Source organism: Anas platyrhynchos, chromosome 4 (genome assembly GCF_047663525.1).
Source record: "Anas platyrhynchos isolate ZD024472 breed Pekin duck chromosome 4, IASCAAS_PekinDuck_T2T, whole genome shotgun sequence".
Lineage (NCBI taxonomy): Eukaryota > Metazoa > Chordata > Aves > Anseriformes > Anatidae > Anas > Anas platyrhynchos.
The window spans coordinates 48,200,777-48,215,782 of NC_092590.1; the positions used below are offsets into that span (position 1 = coordinate 48,200,777).

Below are 15,006 nucleotides of genomic sequence, written 5' to 3' on the forward strand. Positions count from 1 at the left end.
GTTTGCACTTGCAGCAGGTTTTGCAGTACTTTTACACAAAAGTCCATTAAAATACACACAATTTCATTTAAAAAACAAACTTGTATGTTTTTGTTTATCTTTTTCTTTTGTTTTCTCATAGAGGCAGTACAATAGATAATTTAGTTAGCATTAATCTTAGTATTTCTTTACACTGTAGTATGTCAGTTTCACAGTATTACATTACCATTAATCTGAGATTTACAGATTTTTAATCTTACTGCTATTATCCTTGAGTTTTTAAGTTTCCAGTATACTTATTAACTTCCTAGAATGGCTTTGGGAATATCTGGGTTTTGAAAGAAGGATGCTGTCTCATGATCTGCTTATTTATCCCATTCAGGAGCAGTTCAAAAGCATAGAGGAAATGCTTAAAAAAAGGTACCATAAATACAACTGAGTAAGTAATATGGACAGAAACAGACTGTTAAGTGAAAAAGCTAGGGGATGAATGGAGTATTTTGAAGCCTGATGACCTTGTAGTTGGAATAGAAATTTGATGGAGAATACGTGTTTGCCATCTGAAAATGGAGGCTCTTAACATAAAGGGATAAAGGGTTACACTGGGAAGCCACGAGTTGTATAACACAGTGTGTCTTCCGTCCTTTGTGGCTGGTCCTTGTCTATGTGGTTCTGTGTTCTGTTGTGACTTTAAAAACAAACAGACAAATCCTGATTACTTGAAGAATACTTTGGCTCTTACATCAATGAGCAGAAAAAAAAAGCTAAATAACCAGGTATAAGTGAAATCCACCCAGAATCGTTCATCTCTGCTATCAACATTGCCTGTTGCTGTTATTCTTCTGTATGTATTTGCCTTTTATCTGAATTATTCATAGCATCATAGGAGTAATTAATTGTTAGTGATTACTTACCATATGTTATGCACAGCTCTTAGCCAAAAATGCTGCCTTCTGTGGAGTCCTTCCACTGACACCCCAAGCCTTCGGTCTTTAGACTGACGTCTCTGGAATGGCGTGGCTGTGAATGTACAGTTGGATACTTATCTCCAGTGATTTCATGCTTGTCACCACAACAGGTTGGTCAGAGCTGCTTCTAGAAATGGGTATGTTTTACTGCAACCTAGTGGGGCTGAATGCAGTGACTTCCATGCCATTTGGCTGGGTTGAGATCTGACAGCTCTGTGCCTTCGCCTACCACAGGCTCTCACGTGAGGCATTCTGCTGCTCGTGGGAGAGTACAATTCATACATAGTTTGTATGGCCGTAAAGCCCTTTGGCAAAAGGGAATTGAAGCAGAGTTGACAAATGGCACCCTTTTTGATCATGTTTTTATTAATAGACTTTTAATAGTTTGTTTGAATAAATAATGCTGAAAATCAAGAGTAAACTAACAACAACAACAAAATGCTGTTCACCATGAAACAATAAATTTTCATTCAGAGTTCTCAGTAGATCTGGTTCTATTGGCTGTACTCCCTGTTCTCTGCACAAGGCTTTTGCACTCAAAAATGGAAATGGCAGTGTGCCATATACCACATATAAGATTGCAATGTTATAAAAGCAAGAGAAAAAGCACTTTGCAGTGCTTTCCCTTATCATTCACTGCCAGCTGGCCATGTGGGATTGGAAAGGCTATTGGTGAGGTTCTTTTACTATTATTTTTTTTCTATTTGGTCTTGGTTGCTGAGTAATAAATACTGGGTTTATCTCCTCTGGCACCTTTTGTCCTAGGATCTTGACCAATTTCAACTCTACCTGTGGACGGGAAGGGTTGAATTAAATGAGGCTTCTGCAGCTGTGGTACTGTTTTCGCAGGTGACTGTGCTGGTGTTAACACCTGTGTGTGGGTCTGTGGAATGCCACTTGCTGCCTCTACCCCGTTCTGTTGATCATCATCAAAATGGAGTGAACAGATAACAGTCTCACGCAATGTAGAAAGGCAGACCCCAGCCTCTGAAAAGGATTGATATATTTTTATTGAATAGCTCCAATTCTTTAAAACACAAACTTCCTGTGCATAATCATTTTGCTTTAGTTCTCCATGTTACTGCACTTGTGGGCTGTGCTCATAATTGGGATTCTCTCGTACTAACTGAACAAGTGTGTTGCTTCTTCTGTGAATGCCCACTCTAAAAACACAATTAATTTAGGCTTGGAAAAGAGTCATTTTTAAATTATCTGCCTCTGCATTTATTTTTTTTTAGATCTTTTTTTTTTTTTTTTCCCTATCCTTTGCTTTTTGATATGTTTTGGTATAGTTACTGAGTGCTGGCTGTAACTCTTTCCCACCCTCCATTTTTGCCTGTTTTGTGTAGTTATTCTTGCTCTTGTGTTACTTCTCCTCTGGAAGAAAGACAGTAAGTTTAAAATACTCAGCCACATCTTTTAAGATGCAGTAGCAGTGGAGTAAAATTTTATTTTACAAGGCACAAATTTGCATAGCATTTGACAAATTGCCTGCCTAAGGGTTGAAGCATTACTGCTGAATTCACTGGGAGGCTTTTCATTACTTCCAGTGTGCCAGAGCAGACACTGACTGCTTGGTGCAGAGAGCAGTGGGATATAAAGGATGGGCTTGAGGATGTTACATAGTAAGCTGCAAGTGGCACGTGGGAGTACAAAGCTTGTAACAGCGGTAGTCTGCAAAATCCTTTTCAAATTGATCTAGGTGACTTCTGAAGGGCAATGAAGGTTAATTCCAGCAGGAGTTCTTGCTTCTGTATAGTTAGCACTGAAGCACATGCGCGTTTCCAGTTTGCAGCCTTATTATGTTGATAAGGTGCCAAACACTGATTGCCTAAGGTGGGTCACAGTGTTGAGAACGGTGGTTTTCCTCATCTGCACGACTGATGGGATTTTCCTAGCACTCCACCAGGGAAGAACACGCTTTCTGAAGGGCAATGTGGAAAAAACTACCTGGTAGGGACTGCATGGATCTCCTTGGCCACGTTGTACAAACATAGCCAAGTGTGGAATAAACCTTTGTATCAGGCCACTGCACTGCCAGGCTGTGCGCTTAGGGGAGGATGCAGGTTGTGCACAAGATCCTAGTGGTTTCTGGCTCTGCTCTGCCATTGCTGTATGTGTGTGGATATAGGTATGCAAAGAGCAGAAAATTCAGGGAGTTTGTGGAGAGGAAAAAGACTAGTGAAGACTAGCTGAAATAGGTTGTGTAGTAAACAGTAACATTGCTTCGGTACATACCTGCCTGGTAAACACAGGCCTACAAAGAATTTGAAAATAGGAAATGTGAAATTCTAAGTTGTGTTTCTGTAGTTCTGTGGAAATTGATCGTAAACCTTGTGTGACATAATCAAATAAAATTATATTTTTGCTAGCTTTTGTACAATATTAGTTTTTATATAAAAGGGACTGCTTTATATGTAAGTATAGACAGGTATGTATATGTAATACATGCAATAATGTTTGTAGCTGAGTATCTAGATGAGATCTAGAAAAACAGCTGTTTCTCCATTTTCTGAGAAAGCATGAAAAATTGATTATTTCTTCTGTTTGTTTAGGTCTGAGTGCCTTCTCAAGAAGAGATAGGACTACACAAAGCTTCAGTGGCTTGACTTCAGTGTCATGTCTTCTTTCTGTAAAGAAGACCATCTGTGACAGACTAGGCCAACGGTGAGTAATTACTAACTAGAATGTTAACACTTGAAGTAATCCAAATGTGCAGGACTTAGAGTAGATAATAAAAGCAAAGTTTTTTTTCAGTGATCGTAAGTAAAGCTAATAATTGGAGTAAATGCTTGCTATTTTTACTTTTGTTCTGCTATCCAAGGCTCTGATTGTTTCATATTCAGAAAGACTTGAATCATCTTAGCTTGTCGAAGGTGAACTGCCTTAGTATTGCATACTGCCAGTAGGCTGACGGAAGAGGAGCTATTTGTTCATTATTTGCAATAAACATTGCAATTAGCAGTGTCACTGTTCCTTCATAATATTTACAAAATAAACCCAGTTTCCAGTAATACTTAAGGAGCTTTGCTTCTTCTAAGTATTGCATTCAGAAGAAATGAAGTAGCTAAATGAAGGAAGTGAGCAAAAAGCAGGAGAGAAGAAAAGGTGAAAACACAACTGCAAATTGAATATACTTGTCTGAATAGGCTGAAAGAAGGTGATGCCCAGGAGGTAATGTAAGTGTGGGTAATCCAGGGTAATCTGATTTTCAGCAATGTATAGTAGGAAGCTTTTGGACAAGACTAGCCTTTACCTGTACAAAGCTGTATATAAACACCAGTGATCATATTGGGGTAGAAAAACAGTTCACTCTGATCACAGCTTCTCTTGTTGAACTCCTTATCTTACTCCATCTGCCTTGGAGACTAAAAGCCATCAAATAAAGGCGAGCCACCTGTACAGCATTGTATTGCTGTACCTCATATTTGACTAATGTGTTTGAGTGTTTCATCTGCAGCTGTTAGTAGCTAAGCATAAATAAATAGTTGTTTGAAATGTTCAGACTGCTCTGTCTGATAACCATCATCAGAGTCATCCCCATTTCCCTACTAAGAGCAATTGCAGCAAGGGTGAGTGAGCATTCATGAACTGTGTTTATTTAAAAGCATACATTTGTGAAGTTTGACCATTTCTTTTTCTTGTCATCTCCAGTTCTGTGCCTTTCTGTACATAGCTGCTGAGATAGTCACCTATATCTTTCTTAAATGCAAGGATCCAGAAACAGGATAGAGCTGCAACTATTGAGAGGCTGAAAACATACTTAGTAATTAAATCAGTCTCTTCATGAATGCGGCTGTGGGTACTTTGTTTAGAAAGGGGAAATAAAGCGGGAAAGATGTAAAGGTCAGTGCCTGCCATGTTAGTGGCTTTGTGGTTAAAGCACTGTCTGGGGCTCTTTTGGGTGTTCCAAAGGCTCCTTCTGCATGCTTAAACAGTTATGTAAACTGAACGGATAGTTCTGTAATTTCCCTTCTAACAAAATAGACAGGTGAACCATTTTCTCAAGTTTCTTTCTGGCTTTGGATTTTGCATTCACTTAGACACAGTGAATTGAAGCCCGTCTCTGTCTGGAAAAGTAGTTATGCCATTATGCTGGTATCTAAAAGTGCTACTGGTTCTTCCAGCTGTGCTACAATAATCATGGTGCTTCTCTCACCGTTCAAAGAACAGCTGTAGGCACCCAGGGTTATGAGAGGAGACCTGGAGGCGGTATTCTCGACAGAGCAAGGAATTCAGACATGCTGCTGTTATAAGTATTTGCCCTTGGGTTAAAGAGCTGGCTGCTGTCCTCAGTGCCAGCAGCTCAGCTGGACGCCAGTTTCTCCCCAGCACTGTATGGGAAGCATTAGTGCACAACTTCGAGATGTGAATTCAGGTCAAGGAGCCACAGGCCCAAAAGGTAGATGCATTGATGCACAGTTCCTAGGTATTTAGGTTTCTTTACTGAACCAACACTATCAAAAGAAGATGCATAGTAAAGACGGTTTTCAGTGAAGTGATCTGGGGCAACCTGTAAGTGGCTATTTAAGGCAGTTTTTCTGTTGGTGCGGTAGTCCTCAGTGAAGGTTTTGTTGTATAGCATTTTGTCCATCTGTTCTGTGATTTTTGTGATAGGAAAGAAGCTAAAATTACATTGGAATTTGTTCCTATTCCTTCCTGTTGGCTGAGAATGTCTAAGAGGAAAGTGAATTCAAACTTTATGCCTTTTCTAGGAATTCTGTGGATTGGCATGTCTTTTTTTACAGGTCACATTGGAAGAGTTGTTTGATTATTTTTAATTTTTTTTTTTTCCTCCCCCGTCATGTCTTTTCCCAATCCTTTTAGTGCCAACTCAAACCTAAGGCTTTGCTATAAGCGTTTGCTGGGCAATCATGCAGATTAAAGGTGATGCTTGTATTTGACTTGTTGCTGCTGGCAGTATGTTAAGTCTTTCAACTTTCTCAGAACAAAATGCTGAGCTTCTCCCCTCAATTCCAGCAGCACTCTGAGTTAATGAGAGCATTTCAACAGAAAGCCACGTAACCAAGTGGATTAGGAGGTTATCTTTGAGATATGTTAGTTAAAATATATGGACAAATGATAGAAGCCTTAAAGGAAAAGAGTGTATTTTGAGCTGTGCAGATGTGAAACTGCTGTGGTTCTGAACAAAAGTTAGTATTATATATATAGAAGACTAAAAACATAGCACTGCTTTTTCCGTGGTCTAGTTAAATATTCTTTCAAGTTGAAATTCTTCAAATGTTTTTTTATTTAGGGAAAGTGGCTTAAAAAAAAAAAAAAAAAAGGAAAGAAATGCTGGTGCTCTAAGTTTTTTTTGTAAACTTGACTTACTGAATTGTACTGTGCAGTTGTCACTGTAGTTCAGATTACATAACTTTGCTGCCGTCAGTTTGCCCTTGTTTCCTTCAGGATACTTTTTGACTAATTTCTCATGAATTCTATTTGATAAGACTTTCAAGTACTTTGCTTTATTGCAAGATGTAAGGAAAAATAAGTGTTCATTTCCTGTAAACCTTATAGACAAAAAAATGGAAGTGGTTTTCTTCACCTTAACATACCTGAACAGTTACCACATTAATATTGACAATTGTCATAATACTGTTTAAGTTACTATTTTAAATACAGTGAAAGCACCTTTACAAACAGTGAGGGTCAGCTGTGTTTAGTGAGATACTTGAGTTCTGTGGCACTATCTTCATGTGGCATACTGAATGCAAATTAGAGCTCTAAAAAAAACATTCTACTGGGCAGCTTGTGTGCTGTGGGTATTTCTGTTCTACTTTCCTAGGTAACCATTTCTATATTAAATATATTCTGAGCTATGCAGAATGTCAGAAGTTGCTGTGCTACCTTGGGGAGAGGTCTTACCGTGTTACACACAAAGGTAATCGCGTGTGAAACGAAGAGAAGACTTACACAGAACACTGTTTCTGAAGTGCAAAGGACCTTAATTTTATCCTTAGGTTCCTCAGAGGCAATGATAACAGGGTGTGACAGAACAGTATAGAGCCATCTCCTTTTTTTGACCCAGAGGTGGATTAATGCTTTAGTTTATTGTTTGAGATTGACACGCTATTTTGGACACATGGTACTTTGTTTTGGGAGGCAAAGTACTGGGCATGGAAGGAATCCATGCCAAGACATTACTTAGAAATTGTGATGTAAAGAATCACAGAATCATCTGGGTTGGAAGAGACCTCCAAGATCACCGAGTCCAACCTCTGACCCAACACTAACAAGTCCTCCACTAAACCATATCACCGAGCTCTACATCTAAACACCTTTTAAAGACTTCCAGGGATGGTGACTCCACCACTTCCCTGGGCAGCCCATTCCAAAGCCTCACAACACTTTCAGGAAAGAAGTTCTTCCTAATATCCACCCTAAACTTCCCCTCGTGCAACTTTAGCCCATTCCCCCCATGCAGTTGACCTCAGCCCATCGGTCCAGCCTATTCAGATCCTCCTGCAGAGCCTTCCTGCCCTCGAGCAGCTCGACACACGCACCTGGTGTCATCTGCAAAGAAGAAACACACTGTGTTTCATGAGCATCTTCCAAGTCATAGCCACATATTTTATCTTCCCTCATCTGTCTGACAGAAAGGAGAAGTAAATTGAAGTATGTCCCATATTGCAGCTTGGATGGGAGAGGAAGACAGACAGCTGGGTAGCGTAGAGTTTGTATCAGACTTTGTGGGGGGCTCAATTCATACTCTAGGCACCAGCTGTAGATTTGTCATAATTTGCTAGATTAAGAGAGTATTCAGAACAGATATTTTCTTCCAGTATAGGTACTTATCGTGATCACACAATTTGTGTGTTTTTATTATTTTATTTTATTTTTTTTTTAGTGAGATAAATAGTTTGGGATCCATCCTTATATTTTTCTAGCTTAGGCAGGATTTTCATTTCATGAGTGTCCCTTATTTTTTTTTTCTTTCTTGATGTTTCTATGGCATCCTTTGCAATATGGCAGAGTGAAATGAAAAGAGAAGTATGCTGAGGCACTGAAGAGGGGGGAGGATTAGAAGCGTGAACAGTGTATCAATTAGTGGAATGAGAATGCCTGGAGAACACGGTCTCTTTTGCATCTCAGCTATTATTTCAATTTTGAAATGAAATTATGCTGGCTTGGAATTAGACTAATTTCATATCAACGTTTTGCACCTTTGGGGAATTTATGGACCTGTCTAGCTCGGCAGGTTTGTACATCATCTCCACTTAGCTGTTGTTTCATTCCAGAATCAATATTAAAATCTGGTGCTTCAAAATGTTGCTGTGCCAAATGTGCATAATGCTGTATGAGAGGCAGCTGAGTACATCGTGGAATTAACAACTCTGAGGCCCTCGTTCTCTATCTGTTGCTTGTCTCTGCAAACTCCAATTGAGAGTGGCATTAAATTACCGTTGTGTCCATTTCACTCTGCAGTGCTAATGAGCAGAGACCTTGGATTGTGTTTGGAGCTGAGAAAGGAGGAGTAAATTAGGGTCTTCCAGGTTCTTCTTCTGCTCCTCTGTTTCTGTGCTGGCCAGTGTGATGTGAAAAATGAGAGCCTGAGCTGCTTCTGCTGGGACGAGGCATCCAGAGCTCCCTTTGGTCACAGGCCTGGGACTGGAATCGCGTGCAGAAAGCGGGTATGGTGAAGAGGATTCTAACACATTTTGAGAAGGCACATCTCTTATAAGATGCGCTGGGTTGTTGACACAGCTGTCTGGCTGTGGATGAATTTCCAAATTCTCAAATGAGAGTTTGTATGCTATAATTCATTTTAACTTGCAGGCGATTCTAGAATCCTCACTGCTGGTTTCTGTCTTGATAGTCTGTACATCTCCCTAGCTTAAGGGAAGTCTTCTTGACCTATTGCTTTGGTCGGGGCTGAGATGAAATAAAACATTAACAAACGCTTGTTTATTACCATTATTTCACTCCCAAATCTGAACAAGAACACCTTTTAAACTGTAGAAACTGTATTTGGGAGAAATACCTGAGGGAACCAAATGTATGGAAGATAATCAACGAATTGCATTGAAATAAACAGATCATGTGCTACTAGCTCTTACACTGTATAATCACAGTTTGAGTTGGAGCACTGGGAGCAGAGGCTTGTTCGTGAGCAAGACTTGGGGAGTTGGGAGTGCAAAACATCACCTGGTGAGCGTGAGAAAAATGAGTTACGAGTATGGGTTGCACAAGCTGTTATCCAAAATGTGACTTGAAGAAGAGAAACAGCTCCCAGGCAGGTAATCTGCCAACAAAGAGTTTCTTAAGAAAAGGCAATGTTTGGAAAGCTCTGGAAGTTTTCCAGGAGCCAGTCAGCTTTCAAGAAAAGAGGAAGTTTAGCTGTCAACAGGGCACTGATATCGATGTGATTGACCAAGTCTAGAAATTCATTCTTCTCCCATTTCCATAGGTCTGAGCAACTTTGAACACAGTGGTGTTCAGCTTCTTGATCCAACTTTTACAAATCCTACATTTGGGAACGTACTATTGCCATGGTAACACAGCTGAGGCTTTTTGCTGTCAGTCAGGCTCGAGATAGAAAACTATATTCTTTCAAAATGTATACTTGTAGCGCAACTTATTAATATCAATATTTATACAGCAGATAATATCTTCAGACAGCCTGGACACCATCTGTCAGAGTCTGATTTAATTTTTGGGTTGCAGTGCAGTGAACTGTGTAGAAACGTTCACAAGCCAGCTATAAGCATGTCACGGTTTTCAGGTGAAGTTTTGGTATGTTGAAGATGGTGGATGTGTATCCATATTGTGTAAATGAGGCAAGTGCTCATTTGGGGAAGGGGTAGATTTTTTTGTTTGTTTGCTTCCTGAGACAAGTTTAAATTCTGTTTAGTGCTCTCTTGAACTGGAATCGTTTATAATTGAATTCTTGGTGTGTGCCTTATGTATCTCTGCAGGGAAAATCGAGCGTGAAATGATGCACTTCGGAAGAATTATTGAATACAGGAAACAGCAATTGAAAACTAAATTATACCTGAGCAGTTTTTTGTTTTCACCTTCATATGGCAGTTTAAAATGATAATGGTTTTCTGTAGAAGATATTCAGTTTATGGCACCTTTAGCACCTTCTGCAATGCTTTTCATCATTAGGATAATAAAACATCCAGGATAAGTTTATTTAAAATTATGTTAGCTAATTTTAGTGTGTATTCATCTGCTAGAGTTTTACAGGACACGTATCTCTTGCCAGTAGACAGAAGAGTGCGGGTGAGTGCTTGTCACAAAATGGCAGTGCTCTGGTGTGCTGAAGTACTTCTCTTGGTATCTCTGTAGTCAAATAACTGCTAAAATAACTTTCACTAAAAATGCAGCAATTGAGTTTACAGATGAGATGGAGTTTTTGTGCCTGTTAGGAAGCTCCTGTTTCTCTAGCACTTGAAGTTGTGATCAGGGCAGCTGTTCTGGAAAGCAGGTACCTATAGACTCCAGCCTTAAAACACGTTTAAATTGTTCCACTCACATTATCTGTACTCTTTCAACCCTTTGCAGTGGTGAATAAAGTACTTACCAGAACAATCTTTTCATCTGTTTCATTGCCCAGTGAAGTACACTTGCATCCATCTGAAGATACTTATGGGCTTGGGGTCAGAACTTCTTTTTCCTAATTGTGCTGAGTGTGAATACTTGAGTTGATCTAATTTGTATGTTCCTGTGCATGCATACACATGCATATTTCTCCTGTGTTAGTGTCTGTCCTCTTGTTGCATATTGTAATATGCAGACGTGATGTAGGCTTGCTTTATGCTATATAGGACACTGATTTAGAAATATACAGGTAGTGAAAAGATATTTTGATTTGACAGTTTCTCTTAAAAGTACTCTTCTTCTTTACTATATATATATATATATATATATATATATATATATATATATATATATATATATATTCAGCTTTTAAAATAATACATTTCCAGAAAATAACAGTGAACTTGGTCAACAGCCAAGGCCTTCCCTGCCATATTCTTGCCTATTGTCAGCTACCAGTTTTTGTCTCTTGGTTGCGCTTGATAACTCAGAAACTCTGCATCAGTCAGGCCATAAGATATTACTGTTTATACTGTGCTTTTCAATAGTAGTTGACCAGAAAGTGAATGTGATGCTGGTCATATCAATTTAACCATCTCAGATGCTTTATATTTATCCATCTATATAGTAAAATGAAAAATTCTGAGATTAAATGTATCCTTCCTTGTGGTATAATGGAGAAGAAGTGGTAGTAGTGGCAAGGGGTGAGCAGAGTGCTAGGAGTGTGTGCTGCTTCTTTAACTCTTCAAGAGCTCCTCTTAGCTGCTGGTGTAATGATCATGCAGAAAAGGAGAGAGTTTTAAAGGCATTTTGATTATGATAAGCATAAAATCCATGATCATTTGTTCCTTTCCCCGAGATAGAGTCCAGGTCAGTCCTCATCAGTAATTATGCTACAGAAGGAGATTGAATGAAATCGATGAAAGAATTTGAAATACATTTTATTAAAAATAGGTGAGAACTTATATGCAGTAGAGTGTTGTACTGCATACCATTGAGCTGCGGGGGAAAAAAAAAGTTTATATCTTGAGTTCTTAAACACGAGAAACAGCCTTGGAACAAAGGAACTCTTGGATTTGATGTACAGAGATCATGTATCCTGGAAGGACAACAGTGAGTCTGGGTTCCAGCTCCTGTAGATGCTTTATTACACTTTTTCAGTGTTCAGCCTGATTGTGCAACGTTTAGATCAGGATGGATCATAAAATATAATAATAATAATTGAAACGGATCTTGAGAAACCACCAAGTTCTAGATTCAGCACTGAGTAGGATGCAAGAATTTGTTCCAGAGATGGATTTTGTTAGTTTCTGCCTTAAAATATTAAGACTGTTGGTCACTAGGATTTTATTTTAGTTGCCTTTAATTGAACGTGATCCACTTGGCCGGAGAGAATGGTGATATGACCTGTGTATGGCAGATGGAGCTGAGCAGGGTGTACAGCAGCTCCCAGGCCACCACTGCTTGCAACCCAGTGCACTAAGCCCTTGCCAATTCCAAATTACTTCAATATACCAGACTGCAAACTGCAGCAATTCAGGAGTTGCTACATTCAGCCATCCATGCAGCAGACACAGCAGGCTCTGGGAGGAATGGCATAAACTGCCTGAGCAATTCCAGTTTTATCTCGGGCTTCATGTGGATTAGCAGTGAATCACCAAGAGCTTCCACTGCAGGCAGAGTAATAGCTGCTGGTCCCCTGGTAGCACCATTTTGGAAGATTAATATAAAAATCTGTTAATAGCAAGCTTTCCTCCATCTGTTAAAAGTGGTGCTTAGGTCTTTGAGCATCTCGTTTACCTACATATTTTTTATTTTATTATTATTATTATTTTTATAGCATCATCATCTACAGCATCTATATCATCATCAGACAAGGAACTGGAAATGCAGGTGGAGCAGAATCTCCATTCAACATTGTCATTTTGTGTTGATGGCTCTCCTTTTACTTATCTAAATAGAGAAGTGAGTGTAAGCAATTCCTGACATAATTGTTCTCCAAACCTCTGAGCTCCTAGTCTGATGACAGTAGGTCAGAGGTACAGTCTTGTGTTCATCTTCTGGGCTACAGGTTCCATGTACTTATTTCAGAATTTATATTTAAAATAAAACAAGGAAGTTTTGTTTTAAAAAAGACCAGATCTCCTGAACACTTTAGAAGCAGAAAGGGGGTATAAGAGCTTAGCTGAAATGACTTTAATTGGCTCATGGTGACCTTTGTAGCTATCTTCCAGTTGTAAACGTTTGCTTCAATCAAGGTTATATTATATGTATCTCATACCATTTTCTGCTCTTGCCTGTTATGGGAAGCATTTGTCTGCTCATTGTAATCAGGGCAGCTGTTCTGGAAAGCAGGTGCCTATAGACTTCAGACTTAAAACATGTTTAAATTGTTTCACTCACATTTTCTGCACTCTTTCAACCCATTTCAGTGTTTAGCTGTGGGCCAGTTCCAGACTGAAATGCTTTTTATGGGAACTTTGTATGTTTTAGCCAAGCCAGTAAGTCATCTCAGCAGGACATAGCAAACAGCTAGCTGGAATCACTGCAGAGGAGCATGGAGCGAAATGCTGGGATAGCTGTGCAGCACCAGAAAGCAGCATCTCCTTATCACAAAAAGCAGTATCTGCAAAGATGCTATTTTCCATTAGATCTGCTGTTCCAAGGACAAATACCCTAATTATGTTCTGAAACCTCTGTCACCTCTGCAAAAGCTTAGGCTGTTTGTTTCTTTCTTCACCCTCCACCCAGCCCATGTCTCTTAATTGTGCCAGAAGCTCCAACCCCCTTCCCTTAATGCACTACTACGCGAATGGTGAATGATTTTTCCAGAGGTGTTTGCCATTCTACTGATGCATACAATTATTGCCTTCCACTGAACCTCTTCCTGAATATGTTCTGAACGTTTTAGATAATACAGTTAAAATATCTGGATGAAGGAAAAAATTCATGTTGTTTCAGATTAGTAATACACTCATACATATATGTATACGCACATGTAAATATTTGTATATGATTGCAGCAGCAGAATGTTTCCCTAAATGAGTAAGTGTTGAAATGTTTTCACAAGAAGTGTGTGTGTGCGCACATGTGCAAGAGGCTAATGCATAGGCTTTATTCACAGAGCTAACTTCGTTATGGTATTTTGCATAACAATAGTGTATGTCTGGAGTCTTAAGAAGACTAAGCACAAAAGAAGCGCCAGGGGAGGTTCAGGTTGGAAACTGGAAATTAACAGAAATTGCTTCTCAGTGGCTAGGCGGGTTGCCCAGGAGTGTGGTGGAGTCACCGTCACTGGGGGTGTTCAAGGAAAGGTTGGACCTGGCTCTTAGGGACAGAGTGGTGGTAGGGGGATGGTTGGGCCAGAATATTGGGGATCTTTTCCAACCTTGATGATTCTGTGGTTCTGATGATTCTAAGCACTTTTTCAGGGTATTGTGTGGTGATACTCCATAGACACTGGAAGGGAGGAAACCCTCCTTGGGTTGTTATCGCTCTGCACTAGAGGCAGTGGTAGTTCTTGTGCAACTGTGATGCTTAGATGGCAGCTGAAAAGAAGGTCTTTATGGCCTTGGGAGAACAGATGTGATACGGTGTGGGGAGAAGAAGGATGGGGGTACAGAGACAAAGGGACAGAAAATTTTGGTGTACATGTTTGTTACTATGTGTGTATGCAGGAATGATGCACAGATCAAGGTGAAAACATCCACCTGTAAAAAAGTGAAAGTGAAACATTTTTAGGAGTTCATTGGTTACCTCCTCTGTTGGAGCATGGCCTGCAGAAGGCTTTTGGGCTGTCCTTTAGAGAGGCACCTGTTGCCTAGGCTAGAACCTAGCATCTGAGTTAGGTTCTGGGTCGTGTGGGGCTGTGCGTGGCTCTGGTAGTTGGTACCACGGGTGTTCAGATAGCTGGCAGAGGCTGCACTGAGTTTCTTGGAGCTGTACTTGGTGATACTCTGAATGAAATGGTTTGCACTTCACAGAAGACAGCTATTCCAACAAGGTAGAAATTCTCAGTGGTAGTTCTGTGACTGGCACTCTCAGTTTCACGGCAGTCTGGTCCAGCACAGTAGTCTCACCAGTGTACTTTGTGTTGTTAAATGTCAGAAGAGAGGAGGTGTCCTGCAGTTTGGCATGCACAGGAGAAAGGTGGTCAGCATCACTTTTGGACACGAGGAGGTCTGGAGTCATTGCTGACTCTGCTGGTTCTGTGAGCTGAGGCTGAGGTAGTACCTCTGTGCCCTGGGGTCTCGAAGGAGCAGCAAGCTCTAGGCTGGGGGCGTGGGGCACCACAGCAGGAGACACGATGTGCTGTGGATGGGGAGATCGGTAGCTGTCCTTTGGGTCCTGAGGGACTCTGTCCTGAGCGTTGTGTTGCTTTCTCCCACAAGTGGTAGCTGTGTTGGGAGCCACGAAGATCTGGCTTGTGATTTCTCTCCTTCCTTGAGCACCAAACTGAAATGAATTCCAAATATTTGCATTTTTTTGCAGGGTGATGGACGTTTCTCCC

At 40.2% G+C, this 15,006-nt stretch overlaps 1 protein-coding gene across 1 annotated transcript in view; it reads left to right on the plus strand.

The window, feature by feature from the left end:
* MAPK10 (mitogen-activated protein kinase 10) overlaps positions 1-15,006 on the plus strand; it is a 143,915-nt gene that overhangs the window by 9,039 nt on the left and 119,870 nt on the right. The window contains exon 2 of the mRNA XM_038178181.2: positions 3,503-3,614. The gene's annotated coding sequence lies outside the window, so the exon portion shown is untranslated. The remainder of the gene's footprint in view (positions 1-3,502; positions 3,615-15,006) is intronic.